The sequence below is a fragment of the Globicephala melas genome, chromosome 2 (assembly GCF_963455315.2).
Source record: "Globicephala melas chromosome 2, mGloMel1.2, whole genome shotgun sequence".
In the NCBI taxonomy this organism is placed as follows: domain Eukaryota; kingdom Metazoa; phylum Chordata; class Mammalia; order Artiodactyla; family Delphinidae; genus Globicephala; species Globicephala melas.
Window position 1 is genome coordinate 146,913,252 of NC_083315.2, and position 14,198 is coordinate 146,927,449.

The 14,198-nt window shown below is 39.9% G+C and overlaps 1 protein-coding gene across 28 annotated transcripts in view; it reads left to right on the forward strand.

Moving 5' to 3' along the window:
- The window catches only part of SIPA1L1 (signal induced proliferation associated 1 like 1), a 501,244-nt gene that overhangs the window by 303,323 nt on the left and 183,723 nt on the right, over nucleotides 1-14,198 (forward strand). The gene's annotated exons all lie outside the window — the stretch shown is intronic.

The window sequence follows — 14,198 nt, forward strand, 5'->3', positions numbered from 1 at the left end:
TCCATTTGTTTTTAGTACTCCATTCGTTTCTCCCTGGGGAATGTGGGAGCAGTTGCAAAGGGAGGCAAACTCATACTGTTAAACTAACCTGACAGGATGTGTTGCTGTGGAGGGCACCCTCTTCATTCTGAACAATTCACAGGCAGTGATTTCATATTCAAAGACATGAGAATGAAATACATTGCTTTCGGATTCTGTCTTTCCTTTCCCTGGAGGTTTTGCCTTTTAATCAACCCACTTGGGCTGTGACCGCTGAAAAGGGTCTTAGACTGCTGACCTGAAAACCATCCCCTTCTATAGGTATATATTTAACAGTGTGGAGCTGTCCCTTGTGTTTTCTTAGAACAGTCTATACCAGACTTCTAATTCCTTGTTTGCTTTTGTTCTTCAAAAATTACTGTGAGTACTCAAATACAGAAACTGCATAAGGGATGATATAACAGATATTTATTATGTGTCCTGCTACAACACTCTAGACAAATAGAATGTTTACCAATCCTATGGAACAGTTAAAAACCTACGGCCATCCTCCCTCATAACAGTATCCTTTCTCCGCCTCTGAGGAACCTCTTTCCTGGTTTTGATCTCTGTTCTTCTCATGCATTTGTTTGTGCTTTTACTACGTACGTGTAGGATGGTTTTTGTATGCTTTTTCACTTCAGGTAAACGTAGATACTGTGCATGTATTTGTTGTTTAAGATCACAAAGAATTTGAGAAGAAATTCAGGATCACAGAAAGAAGCTATGAATGTGTTCTCAGATACTTGTCCGAAGATCTGTCACTAGGCATCTTGGTGATCCGTAATGAAATGGGTTAGATTTTCAGTGGCTGATGAGTTTCATCAACACGCTTATCTTCTGGAGTCTGGTGCTTGGTCTGCTGCTGAGTTCACACCCGCGCCTGCACTCCTGTGAGGGTTTGGCATGTACAGGACCTACTGTGTCATCAGTGAGCTTTTCAGAGTGTGTTGGTTACTTTTTCATATAAATAGCTCCATTCATCGTGTGGTCATAATGCATGCTTTTGGCAAACTTGGGTAAAACTGCATTCTTCTGCACTCTGACAGTTAGCCATCATACTGACAGAGTTGCCTCACGTACTTCCTAAATTTGTTTCCGCCTTGTGGCAGCAGTAATAGAGGAGGCATCCACTCCTATGAACAGATTATGAAGCACGGTACTTTGAATTGTAGTATCTCATTATTTCCTTTTGTGCCCCAGCCTGAGTCTTGGAGACGATTTTGTAGCATCCTTGTCTGAAACATTTCTTAGGTCATTTAACTTCTGCATTCAAAACACCCATTCTTTGCCGTTTGAGGAGTCGTCTCCCCCGGTTCTTGTTTGGAACGTTGCCTCCACAGACTGAATAGTCATTTCCACTCAGAGATCATTAATCCTCTCAATTTGGGAGCGTAATTACAGATAAAATGTCAGAGAAAGATTTATGACAATCAGAAGAGGATTTCCTTTTCTTTTCAGGGTGTTATTTTTTGCTTAAATTTTTTTTTTTAATTTTATTTTTGGCTGTGTTGGGTCTTCGTTGCTGCACGCGGGCTTTCTCTAGTTGCGGCGAGTGGGGGCTACTCTTCGTTGCGGTGCGCGGGTTTCTTATTGCGGTGGCTTCTCTTGTTGCGGAGCACAGGCTCTAGGCGCATGGGCTTCAGTAGTTGTGGCGCACCGGCTTAGTTGCTCTGCAGCATGTGGGATCTTCCTGGACCAGGGCTCGAACCCGTGTCCCCTGCCTTGGCGGGCGGATTCTTAACCACTGCGCCACCAGGGAAGTCCCATCGCTTAAATGTTTAACATGTGAAAAAAACAGTAAACCCAAAAGGTTTTTTTCCCCTTAATTCATATAGATTGTATCCACACTACAGACTCAATAACATCTTTTGTAGAAATCCAGTTTTAGGTTTTGGTGCTTTGTGCATGCATTTTTCTGTTGTTAAAAAAATGAATCCTTCTTTTAATTTTATTTAAATGTAACTGTCTTTAGCTTTTTTCCTTCATTGTGGGCCCAGGATCATAAATTCAAATGTTGCCAATGCTAGAAGATTATAACCATCAAATGGAAACACCCAATCAATGAGGCCCCTATGAAAAGAGCTAGTAAATCTTTTGCATTGGGAGATGACCAGACTGCAAATGGAATGCCATTTGTACAGCAGGCCAAATATAGACAAGAAATGCAAGATATTTAAGCTATAATCCTGTAATGAATTTTATTTCCATATTCTTGTTTCAAAAACTTTAGTGTTGTTTTTTAAGGGAAAAAGACTACTGACGTTTTTCTTTGAAAGATCAATTCAGTGAACTGATATTTTTATTTCTTGTGGAAGGATGTCTTCTCATTTATTTCCTGTGTAAAGGGATCTGTAGACTTGGCTTATTTTTATGCCTCAAAATGAAATGGTGCCCTTTGGGGGATGCTCCACTGGGCTGAGGGAACTTCTAGACAGTGACCCAGATCTGTAATTACGTCTTGCTTTCCGCACCCTTGTTGACTTGAAATCACTAGCCATAGACCATTTAGTCTGGGGAAGCAATACATGAATCATCTAAATTGGTGCAAATTATCCAGAATGCTACTAAATGTTTTCCACTCTTTATTCCGATTGAAGGAACTAGAAAGGGAGACTTGTTCTTTGAGTTTGAAGATGGGTATATACCCATTTGTGAAAGCAAATTTCTTCCCTAGATAGAGTGAAAAGCAGTGGAACATTTGACATTTGTAAGCAATTTGGGTTTTGCGGGTCTGTTTTAGAACATTCCTCCGCGCTTTCTAGCCTTTCCTTTGTGAAGGGGTAGTAGTGGTTGCCTGTCTTCAGCTCCAGTTTGGTCTCCCCCAGGGGCTGTCTTGCTGCCGAGAGTCTCAGCTTAACTCCTGCAGCATGGTTGACGCAGGAGGGAATCCTGGAAGTTTATATTGTGTGCGTTTTGCATCTTCTAACTTGAACCACTCATCAGTGTCTCTCATATTTAGGACGGATTTTGATATCCTTTTCTTCTCTGACTTATTGACACCTGTCAGTTACCTGTCAATGAAGTGGGTGAAAGTCTTTTTTTGGTCTTCACTGAATCATAAGTTCGCTTTGTTCCAATTTATTTTAGTACAAAACATTAAAATAATCATATTCATTCTAAAGTGGAGGACATTTGTAAGTCATTTGGGGATAAAGATAAAATGAAGACTTTTCTTAGCTAGAAAGTAAGCCTTTTAATGAGGTTTTTTGTTTTTTGTTTTCCTATGGGTTTTCTCTGATGGTGCATTAGGGATCTTGCCCAGCACTTAACATCTTATTGTTTCTGCTCTAAAGAGAAAAAGACAAGCAGACTTAGCCAGTCAGTAGCCAAAAGACCAGATTTTCAACTTGTAATGTGAGTTGACTTTTTAATACGTGGATAAATCTTTGTTTTCACATTGGAATATCTGTGAGTGGGCCTCTCAGAGGAATGCATCTTTTGACAGGAAGTAGAAGAAAGCCATAGCTCGCTGTGTAATTTTGTGTTTTGCAGGCGTGACTACTGTTTTGCGTCTGTGGGTGTATGTGCACAAGCACGTGAGTTGGGTTGTCTTTGCTGGTCTGGGTCATTGCTATTTGTTATACACTGTCATGTTCATTTTGGAAAATCAGGTGTTCAAATTATAAAATTATGGTTAGCACATCTGCTGAATTAAGTTGAAAGATTTTAGAATGAGTTTCTAAGAAACTGATTGATAAAGTATTTCATGTCAGTGAACACCCTTGATAAAATTCCTTATTACACGGTTAGTTAAGCTCTTTTCCCTGATATAAATCTTAGAGACCTTCATATTAGCAATTTAGGCTGTGTTTAAAAAGGGTGCCTGTTTACGAAGCACTTTGGTCCTGTTTGTCGTAAGGACTTGTTTAATACCTCTCACTTAATCTCTTTTTGCAATTAGGAGCCAAGAGACCATGCTTCAGTACCAAATACAAATCACGAAAACTTATGGTCCTTAGTTTGCATATTGTGTAAATAATTGGGTCATTAGCCAACACCTAAACAGACTGGGCGTGAAAAGTTTAAGTCTAGTGGGAATTTAACATCACTTTATGGCTTCTAGGTTACATTGTGTGAATTATTTCTTCCATGGCAGTCAGTATCTCTCGTCAGTGGGTGCAGTGACAGGCCAGGTCAAGAATTCCAAAGTTCTTAAGGAGTGTAGCAATATCTGGAGTTTTATGCTTGATGATATCTTATCCCCTCAGTAGCAGATGCCTTCTAACTTTGTGGAAATGAAATCTCAGTTTTCTAAATGAATGCTAATCCCTGGTGAAAGCTTCCCACCCTCTTTGTTTTTTGTTATTTTTCTTAAATTTTCTTCTCAAATCAATTAAATAGAATTAGTCTGATCTGTACCAGTAGGTACCCGCTCTGTACTCTGGAAAACTGCTAAACAGTGTGTGAAGACAGACCAGCTGTCTCTACTTCTGTCTGAATATTTGGCCCCATCTTGAAAATTTGATGGTATTCCCATTTTATTACTGCATGGTGGCCTCATTTATAAAAATAATAAATTTATTTTATTTATGTATTTTTGGCTGCATTGGGTCTTCGTTGCTGTGCGTGGGCTTTCTCTAGTTGCGGCGAGTGGGGGCTACTCTTCGTTGCAGTGCGCGGGCTTCTCATTGCTGTGGCTTCTCTTGTTGCGGAGCATGGGTGTTAGGCGCATGGGCTTCAGTACCCATGGTGCACAGCCTCAGTAGTTGTGGTGTACGGGCTTAGTTGCTCCGCGGCATGTGGGATCTTCCCGGACCAGGGCTCGAACCTGTGTCCCCTGCCTTGGCAGGCGGATTCTTAACCACTGTGCCACCAGGGAAGCCCAGTGTCCTCATTTTAAAGATGGAGACATCAGTGTACATCTATTCACTCTGCAAATGCGTGGAGCTTGTTGGGTTATAAAGATTCAAGCCAAGGCCCAGCATTCATTGTGGCTAAAATTCTGTTCTTTTATTGTATTTTGCTAATCATTTGGAGTAATATCCATTTGGTTGTATTTGTTTGAAGTATCCAGAAAACCTCCGGAAAACACTCCATTCCTCCCAAATTTAAAAAATAACTTTTCCAAAAACAATACATACCTACGAAAATGTGGAAAGTACAGCCAAACATAAAATGAAGATGAAAATGAAAAGCATCTGTGATTTTACCACCCAGAAGTAGCTGTGGTTAACATGAGCTAATAATGTGTTCTCACAGAACACAGAGCGCACCATTAAAAGGGTGGTGCAGGGGGACCCACACCAGTTATTAAGGAAGGACTAACCTGGGTGGTGGCACCCAGAAATTCTTAAATACCTGTATATGGCATGTGTTAAACATAATATCATCTGAACTTCAAGTATTTATATCAAGAGGTTGTTGACATTTCATCATAGGATAAAGAGGGAGCCTTTTTAAAGGGAAGCTGGGCTCTGGCCTATTCTGGTTAGCTTTTGTTTTTAACCATTTTAGGGAGAGATTTTTGGTGTAGGGTATATTTCTCTATGTAGACCCGTGGTTTTGTTTTGTTTGTTTTTAAGTGAGGGAGTCTTATAAAGTAAGCCATTATATAGGAAGAGGAATACTATATCTTTAAAAGAAATGTCTCCGTTCCCCTGATAGAAAGATAGGAGAAAAAAGGCAAGTGACCGAAGGCTGCATTTGGTAATTCTCCAAGGGTAGTTGAATTCAGGGTCCCTCCTGGACTTGTTTTTGATATGGTGTATCTGTCCCCTGCCTCATTCTGTCTGATGTACCCTTCCTCTCTGCTCCCTCCCCTGTCCCGTAACTTAAACAATGCAACATTGCAAAGCACAGGGAACTCTGCTCTGACTCACATCTCCATTATCCCACTTCATGCTTCAGTTTACAGTAAGTCCGGTTATTGTCTGGTTTTCAAATCATCACACCACAAGGAAGCAACAGACATCTCCCTGGATCTGAAACTATTTGCCCTTTGTGGTGTTTTGATTGTTTCTGAGGATTTGTTTGCTGGCCTCTTTCTCTGAGGCTCAAAATAACTTGGTATGTATGCCACAGCCCTCTTAGCTTCCAGAGGGCTTCTTTTAAGTGTCTGTCCATAACAGAAACATTCTCTGTGAGCAGGGATGCACTTCAACCAGTTGGCCAGTAATCAGCCCCAGAGTTTATTGTCCTGAAGCCTTTGTGGTGTAAACAGAGCAAATGATGAGAGCTTTGTCCTTTGTCCTCTCTTCCAAGGAAAGAGTGTAAAAGTTGTTTTAAATGAAGTCTGAATTTTGTGTTATCACTCAGTTTTGGCCCTGTGTCCATTTAGATTTTAGCCTGGGATTCTTTGGCAAACTGCACCCCTGGAAGAAAATGAGGGTTTCTAAAAGAATTGTTGTTTCAGCAGCTGTTAATGTCAGTAAGAACACAGCACTGTCTTTGAAGATTCTTTAGACAGCAACAGCATGCGGGATTCCACTTTTGCGACGTTATTCTCTTCCACTGAGAGACTGATTTGAATTATATTAGTCAAATAGCGTCCAGTTTTAAATTATTTTATAATTTTGTATTGTTGGAGAACACTCAAACTTTGATTCCTGGGTGTTATAGTGTGTTTTTAGTTTTAGGCATCAAATTAAGATCTTTGCATTTAAATGGTTGAAGAAAGCAAATTTTAATTTGTTTTCAAAATATTATCATTAATAAATAGTGATCCTATCTTTTCTGCCTGTTTTACTTATGAGTGGCTTCATGGGACTTTTAGACTTTGCATGATCGTGTTTAACATTCTGAACTGTGGTCTTTGTATTCACAATGCTGGGGGTGTGTATCAGTTGATTTTCTTGCATAGCACTCATTAGATTTACTTCAGATTTATTTCAAATTTATTTATTTTATTCTCAGACCCAATGCTAAAGTTATAAATAAAGAAACCTCCCTATTTTTTAATTTGCTACTTTGACTCTTAACACGTTATAACACTGTCTCTTTATCAGTGGGTTCCTGATTCTGTTAAGTTCACTACTCCTTCACAAAGATAGCTTGATAGGGTTTTGTTTGTTTGTTTGTTTCAGATAAGATTCCAATGTAATCTCTTCTCCAAAAGGATTTGGATAAGTCATTTACAGTTGGTCTCCCAATCCTCATTCTCATTCCTTCAAAATGGGTTATCTTTTTACCTCTCCTTCCCCATTTCCTTCCTTTTTTTTTTTTTTTTTTGATATGAAAGACATGGGGGGCAGCTGGTAGGACGAGGGGGGAGGAGTTTGACTTTGTTCTAAGTGGAGGATGGGAATAAAGTCAAGTTCAGGTAAAGAATGAAGGGGTCAACCTGATGTGGGAAGAAAATTAGAGAGAAAAGAGTTCAGGTGAGGAATTTGTAGTCTTAAAAAGTAACCCACCACAGAGGAATTGCTAACTCTGCCATTGCTTCTTTTTTGACCTGAAATAACACCAGGTAGCTACCATTTTCTAAGCAAGGTCTGAGGGCATCTTTAAGCAGTAGCTAATTTGTCCATGTTTTGTTTTGCTTTTCATAGTAGATGCTCAGTTAATAGAAAGCTTGATTGACTTGCTGACGTGTTAACTGCAGGGAAAAAAATAGGCTCACTCTTTTTTCAAAACAGCCATTCTAATTTCTGACCAGATGGATTCCTCCTTCATTAATTCTGTGAGGAGGCTCTGACATCAGTTGAATACCCTTTTTTTAAAATCAAATCTTCTTCCCTAATGTTATATAGTAGGATCTCTTTTTCTCTAGGGGAGTGAGAAATGTGAGAAGTCACTTTCTCTTCATGTTTCAAAGTAAAAGGCTGTACTGTTGCCTAGTTCCCAGAGAGGTGATTTCCAACCATTCCTACACTCAGTCTTTGGGGTACATTAGTCCTCCATAAATTGGTGGGATTAAAATTATGTTCTGAAATTTTGCCATATTCTTTGAGATTTTTGGAGTCCCCTAGTGGTTGTCTGAAACCACAGTTGGGAATCACTGCGTGAGGGATAATCCTTTCACCTGTTAGGTAGGGATATCGTCCTTGGCAGGGAAGTCATCTGGCAGAATGGGATCTGGACTTGAGCGTTTCTTTTCTGCCTTCTCTTGTTGCTACTTCAGATCTCTCTGTCTTCATTACTAGGGCTCTAAATTTCATTGTCAAGTTCATTTTCTTCCAAATGTTATAAAATAGAGCCAGGGTCATGATGCTTTTTGGAGTTTTTGTCTGTTTTTGATATTTCTGGATACAAAAGGACAAAGTAGGCCCCTTCCTTTACGTTTCAGTGCTTGAAGAACAATCAAAAAATAAAGAAAAAAAAAAGTCTGGTTTCTTAGTAAGTAGTTACTGTCTTTCTTTTCCAGACACCCCTTTTTTTGGTCGTGTTTATTGCATGTAGCTCACCACTAACTGCGGTCATGGGATGTTGCTTTCAAATTGGGTATGCAAGATAGTTTTTTAGTTACTGTTTTTCAGCACAAGAGAAGATGCAGTTATTTTGATTTTGTGAGTATTTTCCCTCTGAGGGCAGAGGGCCACATGCCCTTTGGTGCTGGGATACTTCCTACAGTTCTGAGTGGACTTGGCCTATTTTTCCAAATGAGATAATGAATACAAAAATGCTCTCTAGTAAACTGTAAAGTGTCATAAATGGGCGAGGACGTTGTTGTTACAGTTATTCTCTGCTTGAGTGGCCGGCTATAAATATTCTCTGTTCAGTTCTTGACCTCCATCTGAGAACCGGCTGCTTTTGACATTCCTGTTTCCAGGGAATAGCTATTTCTTGATTAGGCCGGCTTTTACCTACTTGGACCTTTTGCAGAAGAAAAAGCTTCACACATTGAACAAATGTAGTTTATATTACATTCAAGCTAGTGGTTGGTATTTCATAGTATTTACAAAGAGAGGAGTCACTGCCCTTTATATATGGCAATAAGTTTCTATTGGCAATGACCGTGAAGTTCCCGGCCCCATGAAAAATAACTGGCTCTTGGAATTACTCCCTCAGGTCTCCATCTCACTTCCTGTTCAGCGAGAGGACGCTTTCTCTGACAGATGGACTTGTAGTTTTTGTTGAGCTTTTCATACAGAATACAGCGTGTGTGTGTGTGTGTGTGTGTGTGTGTGTGTGTGTGTGTGATTTAACTCTTCACCCTCAGCCTTTTCAATTTGTGTACACTGATGTTCTTGTAGAGAGCTATATGACCTGGACTACAGAAAGAGAACTTGCGAGGAGAATTAAAGGTGGAGAGAGACATTTCCTTCCCCTGTCTTCCAGAGTAGCTGGAAAGCGGAACTGTTGTGAAGTCCCCAACCCCCTGTGGGTGAAGAGATGCTGCTTCTGCCGCAGATATCATCTGAGCGGGTGCCTCATCCCTGGAGCGATGCCAGGTGGCATTTGGAAGCTGGCCTAAAACTGCTTCTTCACTGGCAGCGGCTCCTCATGAGAAATGCTTTCCTGCATCTCATAGTAAACCAGTGCTGACTCTAATGGTGAACTCTAAAAAGACCGCATCATGGAGATTTGACATTCCTTGTAGCTGGCCAGTAGTTTACCTTCACAAGCCTCTTGGAATTGTTTCTAAACACCAATTGCTCACTGCCAGCGGCTTGCTCCACTGAGGGGAAGAGATGAGCTGATTATTGCATGTATTCTAAGACCGCTTGATCGGAGGCACATTTCTCAGCTCACCCTGTCTGTTCTTTCCTTTCCAATGTATATGGAACTTAAATTCTGTGAAAGACTGTAATAAAGTTGATTCCTAGAATTTGCTTTCCAGAATTTTGGATGTTTGTAAAGTACAGTGTTAGCTAGGGAAGACAAAAAAGTTGTGTCAGTTATCTTGGAAGTATTGTTGAATAAGAAAAAGAAGGATATACTAGCAGTGGAAACACTTGATTTGCCCCGAGGAAAACATTTTAGCTCTTGTTAGGTTAGAATTCTCCTCCTTCAAAAGAGAGATGATATTAAACTTATCAGTTATTTAGACATTTTAAATTGTTTGAAATTAGGGTAAAATCATGTAGTGTTCAAAAAGGGGACTCAGTGTACAGAGAAAAGGAAGTCTACGTTGTAGCTTCTACAGAAGCCAGAACTTGTTCATGTTACGTGTAATTTTTTATCTCCACCTCTAGTGAGAATAATTCATACTCCATATGAGGTCAATTAGCTTCTTTTTTTTTTTTTTTTTTGCGGTACGCGGGCCTCTCACTGTTGTGGCCTCTCCCGTTGTGGAGCACAGGCTCGGACGCGCAGGCTTAGCAGCCCTGGCTCATGGGCCTAGCCGCTCCGCGGCATGTGGGATCTTCCCGGACCGGGGCACGAACCCGTGTCCCCTGCATCGACAGGCGGACTCTCAACCACTGCGCCACCAGGGAAGCCCAGAGAGATTTATATTCTTAATGATGTCTCTTGATAAGGATAAGGTTTAATTTTAAGTCCAATTTATAATTTTTCATGGTTAGTGCTTAACTATGTGTTATCCAAGAAATCCTTGCCTATCTAATATTGGGAAGATGTTTTTCTATATTTACTTGAAGATGCTTTAGGGTTTTATCTTTTACATTTAGATTGATAACCTATCTTTAATTTTTTGTGTATGAAATAAGGTAATTGTCGAGGTGGTTTTTTTTCCCCCATCTGTATATCCATCCATTACCGTTTGTTTGCTTAAAAAGATTTTTTTCTGCTTGAACTGAGTTGGTGTCTTGGTTGAAAATCAACTGACCATACATGTGTAAGTCTATTCCTGGACTGTTTTCTACTTCTCTTTGTTTTCTGTCTCATTTCCCAAGGAGTTACTCTTTTCTTCATTTTGGTTCTCCTGCTTCCATGAAAATAGCTTCTTCTCTTTTACTGTTTTTTCTTCTCATTCATTTATTTTTATATCGAACATTTAATGAGCAGGTACTTTGTGACTGTGCTGGTATCTGGGACTGTACAGGTTGATGAGAGCTGATCTCTGCCCCAAAAGAACTCAGTGTAAAGTGTGGAAAGTGCTTTGAAAGAATGGGATCCTTGGATTCCCTGGGAAGGATGGAAAGAGCTGATCTCTGCCCCCAAATAACTCACTGTAAAGTGTGGAAAGTGCTTTGAAAGAATGGGATCCTTGGATTCCCTGAAAAGGATGGACATCTCACCTGGTCTGGTGGTCAGAGAGAAGACCTGCTGGGGGAGATGACGGTGCTGCCTCCTGTTCCCCTTCATGGGCAAAGGCCCAGGATTAGGGATTGGTTCTCTTTTATTCCTCCTCTGCATGTGCTCACACCTGTTCTCAGTTGTTTCTGTGTCATCTCTCTGGGCACAATTTCCAAATCCAGCCAGAGGAATAGTTGTCAGAATTATACTGCGGTGCTTATTGCTTTGTTCCTTATGTGGTTTTATGTAAAGAGCTCCCCTAATAGCTCGTTAGCACTGGACAGTAGTAATTTGTCTTAATCTTTAGAGACTCTGTAGAATGTTATATGCATCAGAAACTTAAAGATATTTTTGCAAAAAGGAGCTCACTGAAAACTTTTTTGTGAGTTCATTTGTATCTTACATTTCATTACTGGATAGGTTTTTTAAAATTAACTTAATTATGAAAATACTTTAAGAGTATGTTACTTTTCCAGCATAATTCTTTTTATTGAAATATTCCTGCAGAGGTCTCCTTTCCCTCCAGCTGCTGGGCAGTAGGATGGCTCTCTGGCTTGTGACTCTGGGCACAGCAGACTCTTTCTTTGGAGAACACGTGTCCTTGAGCGCCCTGTCTTCAAGACTCCTACCTGGAGTTTTTCATTTCATTTTTTCACTTAAACGGTGTCTGCTTTTCTCTGTTTGTCAGAATGCCTCTCAGTAAAAAGCTCTGCGTATCCTTATAAAGCCATAATGACATCACAGAACACATTTTTTAGAAGGATTAATGTATTTTCAGATCATTAAATTCTAAAGCTATAAATAGCATCTTAATGCTAATGGAATAGATATATGAAGCATCGTTTAGTGATTTCACTGGAATGAAGGTGAAGCAATTAAGTGCATTTAAAAATATGTAAATTAAAATATGTATTTCTTGCTTCAGGCAATTATATGCAACTTAGTATCCATTAAATGTGTCTGTATAGCTTTACTGTGGGTAAGCATGTCAGAAGTCTGTAAACCCAATTATGTTATGAAGTTTGCTATCAGCGTTTTTTTCATTGAATTTCTATCATTTACAAAATTTAAATTACTTTGAAAGATAAAGGAATGATCTTTTATTACCAATGGATTTTAAAATGTACATCCTTACAGAGAGGAATGTGGTGACTATAGAAGGTATTTATGTAGTAGATAAAATTATTGTATATGAGTATTTTTTACATACATAAAAATATGATGATATTTTTTGAGTGCCCTGAAAATGTAGTTATCAGCAGTCAATCAACAGGAGAATCAATGTTTTAAGGGTGATTTACATTAGGATGTTTAAATTTCTAATATTGTTAGTGAAAAATAAAACAAATTTGGTATTCAGTATAAAAGTAAAATGAAAAGGCATAATGATATAATAAGATATTGCTTAAGCTGTTTGATCAGAAACCTTTGACCCTTACTCTTCTGAGGTTTTTAGTATTGTTTTTATTTTTAAACTCAAGTCTGCCTTTTCTGTTTCGTTTTCTTTACATATGATTAAAAATGCTTCACGTTTATTAAACTTAGTAAGAGTTCAGAGTGATCCAGCATGTGAGTGTTTTTAAGTGCTAGAGAAGAATTTGGGAAGTCTTTTTGAAGAGTGACTGTGCCCCTACAAGAGGGCCCCTACAGAGGGACCCACAATGGGGGTGGTCCATTTATCAGTAGAGTAGGGTTTGCTAGGTAAAATTTATTCTCATCAATTGCTTCTCCCTGAAATTCTACCGTTTCAATTATCTTATCTTTTAGACAGTCTTTTTTTTTTTAATTTTTTAATGTATTTTTTTAAATGCCCAAGTCTTCTTGTTCTCTCTAGCCGGGATGCTTACCCTCATAGGGATGAAGATGTCCCACAGGGGAGCCAGGTAATTCTGCTATGGCCATTCCAAGCCCTAGACCTCTTTCGATTATTTCTCGTGTTTCATTCTCTTTCTCTGCCCACATTGGCCAGATAGAGTTAGATTTTACAAGGTCTGCTGCAAACATTTGATATTTTCAATCACAAGTTGGCCAATTGGGAGGCTTCTATTTAGTTACTTGAACTAGGTCACCAGACACATTGTATTAATCCCATAGTTTAAATGGGCCATCTGTTGAGTCACTCTGGTAATTGTTCCTTTTTTGAATACCAGTGTACCCAAGTTAAGTTGCAGCCAAGGGTGTTAGCAGTTTTTTCAGAGACTAATGCGCTGAACTGTGGGCCTCTCTCAAGTGAAACTTGCCTTTGGAGAGCTTTTATGGTCAACTTATTTCTTTCTGTGTTCCTTTTCCTCATTGTGACTTTTTGATTGTGGTAGTTGAGGGTCATGCTTCTTTGTTTTTTTTTTTTTTTTTTTTGCGGTACACGGGCCTCTCACTGTTGTGGCCTCTCCCGTTGCGGAGCACAGGCTCCGGACGCGCAGCCTCAGCAGCCATGACTCACGGGCCCAGCCGCTCGGCAGCTTGTGGGATCTTCCCGGACCGGGGCACGAACCCGTGTCCCTTGCATCGGCAGGCGGTCTCTCAATCACTGCGCCACCAGGGAAGCCCGAAGGTCATGCCTCTTAAAGATACTTAGAAAAGGAGGGAAGTGGGATTGGAAGTAGGGAAAAGAGGCCAAACATTTGTCAGTAGTAGTCGTGGGATTTCTTTGCAGTGAAGCTTTGGGAAAGAGAAGGGAAAGGATGGACAATAAACAAACCTATTCTGTATATTTGGGCTCGTCTGTGACTGTTGGGAAGGATCTGACATGGGGCCCTCAAAGCTGAGGCTTTAAGCAAACCATCAGTAGCTTAAATAAGTCACCCAAAGCATCTGAGATGTGCATTTTACTTTGTGTTTCTATAATAATTTTCTGGCAAGATCTGGAAAGTAAGAGTCAAAAACATGGAGTCTTCAGTCTGAAAGGCTGTGTAGATGGGGAACTGTACTGATGCAGACATCTTTATATTATCTGTGAAAAAGAGAAATGCCAACTCTGTTCTAGGACCCCTTCTCTTCTCTCCTGAGGTGATGTCATCTAGTTTTGGGACTTTAAATGCCACCTGTATGCCTCTGTGATTCCCAGTTCTGTGTCTCCAGCTCAGAGTTGGTTTCACACCTGT